Source organism: Priapulus caudatus, unplaced genomic scaffold (genome assembly GCF_000485595.1).
Source record: "Priapulus caudatus unplaced genomic scaffold, Priapulus_caudatus-5.0.1 Scaffold224, whole genome shotgun sequence".
NCBI lineage: Eukaryota > Metazoa > Priapulida > Priapulimorpha > Priapulimorphida > Priapulidae > Priapulus > Priapulus caudatus.
The window spans coordinates 210357-217390 of NW_014577285.1; positions in this window are offsets into that span (position 1 = coordinate 210357).

Genomic DNA, 7034 nt, shown 5'->3' on the forward strand with positions numbered 1-7034 from the left:
CACGTTTGCGTGATGTGATCGTGTGCACTTGCTGTCGCCGTCGTTTCACCTCGTTTTTAGTGATTCATGTCACGGCAAACAAAGAAAAATATTGCGGGGATTTTTTTCTATGGAGGATTAGACCGCGAAAAACTACCCCGCTTGAAAAGAAAAACATGGTAATGAGGATTTCAAATGTGGGCAGCAACTGCTAGTTTCCCAGCAAATATTGATTAGCCTGTGCGTAGAATAGAAGCTTATTATATATGGCGGAAGCGTATACTCACACATGCTTTTCATGTGCAGACAGAAATTCGCGTTTCTATGAAGAGCGCAAAGGTATCGACGATCACACATGACTCCACGCACTCTTTACCGGACCTTAACTCTTTCCCATTGCCCTTCCGTTCCCCACCCATTTAATATTAATCAATATTAACATTAATCACTTATCAACGATACTATTATCCACGAGATGATATTGAACAAATCGTCATCGACAGGGCGTAAACTATGTGTTATTGTTTAAAATGGCACACACTTCGGCTACCTGGCGGCGCATGACTGCTGATATACGAGCACGATGATGTAGTGTTAACATCCAGCCGTTTATCGTCGTAATCTACGATGTATGATAACGATGCGCGTGCAGTCTCCCGAGTCGTGGGAGAAGCATCAGGTGTTTGTAAATTACATTTAACTTATTTATCAAGTGTTGATTATCGTGTTGTACTTGCCATCGATGTGCCACCGTGTGAGCTAGGGCTTAGATTATCTCGTCACACGTGCCACATACGTGCTCGAGAATGCAGGTGAGGTGTAAAGCTGTCGCAAAAAAGAAAATTATTTAAAAAAGGCATTGACAAGTTCGAGCTCAATCCGACCCTACGATTGGCATATAGGCCTACGGTCTAGTCATATCGTGTGCTGATTAAATAGTAGTCGCTTGTGGAGTCACTCGATCTCTTGTCAAATTTGGCGAGGCATTTCCGGCTCAAGGTTATAACATCTAATTTGTCATAGCTTTGACGTGCGCCGTGCTGCCGTGCGTCGGGCACGTAATCCGGGCGACCGACCGCGCTTAGCACTGATAGACTGGCATCATTTAAACCGCATTCAGTTGGTTGTTGTGACGACTTCCTTTATATCAGGGGTGAGTAATGATAAATTTGTTGACAAACAAATCACCCCTGTTTATATGTAATCTATTGCCTGTCACAGTGAAATTAAATAGGATGCTTAAATGTTAAACAGTTACAATAATTGCATTTCGCAGGTCTTGTACTTTGCTCGTGTAACATGTGGTGCTCGTTTACGGATCTATCCCGGTATTACTGATTTTGGTTCGCTTAATGTCCATCTCCATTTATACTGATTGTCTTTTGCGCTAATTTATATCGCCTCTTCCTCGCTTACTTTCTGTTTGATGTGGATCATTTTCCTGTTATCTACCCCTATGTTTTATTTTTAGTTATAATTGTCTCGGTCATGTTTTTTCTGCGATGCTGTTAGAGATTGATAACAGTAAAACATTGGTGGCAGTTAAAAAAAACAATTACCATATCTTACCTTACTCACTATGTGCAAACCTGTAAATTACACATCAATGATGATACAAGTTGATAATGTAACTGGCTAATCATGTCATTGTCTTACTCGCGGGCCATATGCCGCGCTCCCATGTCTCTAACAGTCTCCGCAAACACCATGTGACTCGAAATACCTGCAGGGGAAAACAGATCAGCGGGCACTTACACACTTAACTGACGATTATTTGGGCGTGCAGTGCAACAAGGGACCATGTGCGGTATTTGTTACGCACCACATACGCGCTTTTTGTGCGGCGACAATGTGAATTATTAATTGTGTAATAATAGCGCACAGCTGCTGAACAAAATGGCAACACTCAGTTACCTCCCGGTAAAAATATGAGCAAAATTCGAATAGCTTGCTTCTATCTAAGGGCACCTATAGTCGAGTGCACGCATACATGGCCGTTCAAATAGTCTACGGGTAAATTCCTTCCTGTGGAAACAAGCTAAGGTCATTGACTCGATGTTTATATAATTATTATACGGGTGTCATGCACACATTTATGTGAACATATTTAAGTTTCCGCTGACTATATGCCTGTAGCAGGGGATAAAATCTCAATATGGTGTAGGGTTTTACCTCGCCACGTAGTAGTCGCTATATTACGCGTGTAAAAGTGCGTGCGATATAAATGTGAAAACGTAGTAGAGTCCCCAATAGTTAAAAATGGTGACCGTAACCTATACTCCCACACTGCCTATACTCTCCTATCCAGGCAAACTCCTTGCCTTGCTGTTCAATATTGATGTTGCATTATAGAGGTTTAATAAAAGAACACCCTTATCGATGTCAAACAAAGTATAATTCCCAATGCTGACCAGGAAACACCCGGCTGTGCATCTGCCGCGCGTGGCAAACATGGCTTATCCGCCATATTAAATCCCCTTATCATCGCAACAGCTCCCGCTACTGCACATAATCCTTGTGCAATGGTCAGCTGCCAAGCGCCGCCGCCTGGCTGGCACACGCCATCCACCAAGCCCAGTGTCATCATATAGCAATTTAAACGTCGACTGGCGGCGATAGCAAAATGCAACTGCAGTCTGTATCCTTTCACGGTCGCCACATTTTATTTGGTGTTGGCCATTAGGTGTCCATTAACGTGTCGTTGTTATCCACGCCGTAGTTTACTTACACCGCATCGCGCTGATAGCCGCACGAAGAATCGACACCTAACGAGATGCGAATAAACGAGGAGTGTTTGCATTATTCAGGTAGACGAGGTCAGTCGTATTTACCTTGTTGACCACGTCAACACGAACTGTCACTGAGACGAACTCATCTGTCGCCGCTTTCACGACTATCATCGCTGTATCTGTCTCACTCGCTCGCTCGCTGTCTATCACTCGCTCTCTTCGCCTCGCTCGCGCTCTCCCTTATTCTCATTATCGCTTTTCCTCCCCCTTCGCGCTCTCTCTCTCTCTCTCTCTCTCTCTCTCTCTCTCTCTCTCTCTCTCTCTCTTTCTTTCCTTTGCTCTCATTATCTCTCTACACCCCCTCTTTCTATCCCTGCGTGTGTCTCACCTACTCGTTGCTTAGTGCCTATAGTTCACTGCAAACGACATGGAGGGTGTAGAACGTGCCTACCTAGTTACCGGAGCGCGCTGTTAAGGGCTCAGTTGCTCTGCAGATCAGCGTACGCGTGCCATTAATATAAACAGAGCTGAACCGCCGGCGGACCGCTTCACCATTACGGCTGATCCTTCCGCAAGGCAGGATTTCTATAATCCCATCGCCGTAGCAGGTGTGGACAATGTGGTGTCAATAGCTCGGGTGGCCCAGTGCAATAGAGTCATTTCGTTTAAACGCTGCATGTAATATTAAACGCGAGTTTGACACGCGCTATTTTACGTACTGCGCGTAATTACTCCACCGCAATTATCAATTTCAACACATTTCACCTTCTTCGAATACGTCCAGTCTTGTTGCAAATCGACTTGGGAACGTGTTTTCAATCAAATGCGATCGGCCAGTGATATTCGAACCAATATTCCCCTGTCGAATTGCCTACTTTAGAATTCCACTTGTTTACATATTTTAAAGATGTTTGGGCCGCGGTCAATCGAGGCGGGCAATTAGCATCGTGGTAATTATTGTCGCCCGCATTGAGTGGGTGACACACACTCTACACTCCAGCAAGCATATGTTTGCTCAGTAATCTGGCGTACTCTCGTTACAACATCCGCGACGTCGCCGAGACAAAAGACGACGACAAGCTGCAATAATAGTACAATAGCGTCTTAATTTGCACGTGATTGATACTTAATCGGTCGCATTTCCATAACAAAGGTACCACCGATGACTCCGTCCGCGGTGGCCAGTTTCATGAACACGAGACGACGCGAGCAATGGCTAAATCATTACATCGTGTTGCTAATCTTTACGCAACATTTCCCCTCGACTTGTTGCGAGACTGACTGGCTAGTAACTACATTATATTTGCTATGCGGAGGCGGCGAAAGTTTGCGGTGAGTTAATTGCATAGCTGCTATGAGACGAGCGATATGTGATGACACCGCTGAGCTTGTTTCACGTATAGATGCGAGACAAAAAAACGACCTCATTATATTCATTTAAAAAATTTACTGCACTTGCAACACGCGACGACAGTATTGGTATTATATATATATATACAAACAAATGTTTTAATACGCATATATAGGTAAACAGCTCGACATGTGAACTATGCGGTATATTTATTGGCCAGTATAGCAGAGATGTGTGGTTGGTGCTGCGTAGGCCTATAGCTGGCCGTAAAAGACCAGCGCATGATGATTCGATATTCTAACTGCATGTATAATATGTGCATTGGTTGTGGCAGCATTGATATGTGTTTGAGACAAATTAATATAGCTAGCCACGTCGAACTCCGCAGCCGCTCTCTCTCTCTCTCGGTGCAATATTTAGTCTTTGTTGTGTCAAACGTCGTGTCCGGCGACGACGGAAACGTGTGGGTAATTACACGGTGCAATTGAGCATTCCATCTCAATTGCTTGCACGCGCCTATGGCGACTGAGTACACGGGGGAAGCAGCCAATTATCATCGAACATGCGCAAAACAATTCCAACCAGACGCACACCAGTCGTGATTACGAATACATTACCAGCGATCGTCTGCCTTCGTCACGTGTCAGGTCACGTGCCGCGAATGCACACCGGCACTTAATGAGCAAATCTCGTCTATGGATTACGTGTTTATTTGCGCTGACAATATAAGGTACGTACGTGTCTAGAAGTAAACGCATGACAAGTCTCAACGTCGTGATAATTATTCGCATAGTTAACCGGGTTGCATCAATAGCGTGGCGTGATGCAGATGTTGTTAGTGGCAATCACCACCGTCTCACAGACCGTCAGAAATAAATCGTAAAAACAAGTTTAGCCAATTTTCGCGCGCGTGGCGTTAGCGTGCGAAATTCAGCGCAAACAATGCCTTTAACGAGATGAGGATATGCCCATGTAGGTCATTATGACTATATGGTTGTGATAGGGAAAGTGGAGAGGGCTCGGGGGGGGGGTGTTAGTGCATGATCTACCGCGGCGTGCTGCGCCAGGACCATGCCTGGAACTACCATGTTATCAGAGCATTATCAAACTTTAAATACGTCAATGTATCGGAATATGAATGTGTATTCCGCTATGAAATGCGACAGACTGGCCGCTTGATAAATTTAAAAACGAGTAAAAACAAAATAAATAAAAAATGACACACGTTGAGAGTAGGCCTAAGCGATATTGTCATTAAACCTATACTATACTTGATCATAATCTTCTCTCTGGCGTTTGAACTATTGACAGATACTTTTTAAAGACATGCAGTTGCTGTCCTTCGCTTTACAAAAAATAAACTGGATTATACCCTAACTGAATTTACACACGTCGAAATGAAATAACAAAAGAGGTATAGGTGGCGCCACTTTCCAATCGCAAACTATAATAGATATGGCTGGGCTAAGGATGAAATTTTACTACGTTGCAAACGTAAAGCAAATACTTTCCCCTCGTTTCCAGCCGTGATTTCACCCATTCTTTCTTGTTCCCTACTCTATTCATCTTCGACACGTAAATAATCGAGTAATTACACATTACAAACCTGTGCTCTCTATTTTAAATGCATAATTTCAACAAAATACTTTTCTCTGGAAGTCTACTGCATTGTCACGAACACCGATCACATCGATTTTCCAGCGTAGTGACATTCAGAAAGATTAGGCATCGTAAAGTGAGATGCGCCATACAATTTTCCTATCATTTCAAACAAAACAACTTCTTCTGGTAGATAGTGGGCATGTGTGAAAACAGATTTAATCATGTGCTGCATTAAATGGAAACGCGGGGGTGCTTTATCATTAAGCGGGTGTGCGTTATCATTAAGCGAGACACTAGAATAAATATGTTTCACAGTACACTACTCGTGAGTATGTGCCTTGCACTTTGGATGTAGAGTCATCAAAATAAAATTCTATTGGAATTTACTGGGATCGATTAAATATAGGCCTATATCGCTTATATAATTGAATAATATTTAAATATATATTGCAATCAGGGCGGCGCCACGGGGGAGGGGTAGGGGGGGGGGGGCTGTCGCCCCCCTATCATTTGCAAGAAAGAAGAAAAGAAGAAGAAGAAAAAGAAATGGAAAAGAAGGGAAGAAGAAAAAAAGAAACATCTTGCAAATGTCTCGCAAATGATGGGAGAGGTGGGGGGTCACCCCCCCCATCATTTGCAAGAAAGGTAAAGAAGAAGAAGATTCTTGCAAATAATAGGGGGATCGCCCAAAAATGAGTGATCGTAGGCCTACAAGCTGGACACTTTCATCGAAAAATCGAAAAATTAAGTGTCAAAATTCAATCCATATAAAACCTGTGCTTAATTTGATAATCGCATGTCAAGGTGTTATTTCCTGGGAGTCCCAAGTTGGGACCATCATTTGTCGATGATGCTGTTTCCCGCGGAAAGGGTTCGCACACTTGAGGGTGTAACAACTTATAAATTAGAATTTCACAACGTTCAGACTGACCTCTAATCAGAGGCGTATCTAGGAAAAACAGCGCCCGGGGCAAGTGCTAAAATTGGCGCCCTTCCAACTTCTGACGCCAATGAAAAAAATTAAGAAAAAAAATTGAATGTGAGTTTTTTGGTTGTCTCTCAGATTAGGATGCCCAATACTTCTAAACTACAGCTACTATCCCAGGTCCAGGTAACAGGGGCGTGTACAGGGATTTGTACCAGGGGGGGGGGGTCTAACCGTAACCCAAACTGCGAGCACGCAGAATTTTTTTGAAACTTAGACCCCCTTAGATGCGTTTTCTGCGCGAGCAGGGGGGGGGACCCCCCTGTGACACGCCCTTTGGGTAATCAACTTTTTCAATATATCATTTAGTTGGCAGATTGTTTTTTTTCCTTTCCCTTATTGGCGTTTTTTTTACCTTTGCCATTTTTGCGCCCCCCGCCCCTGAATC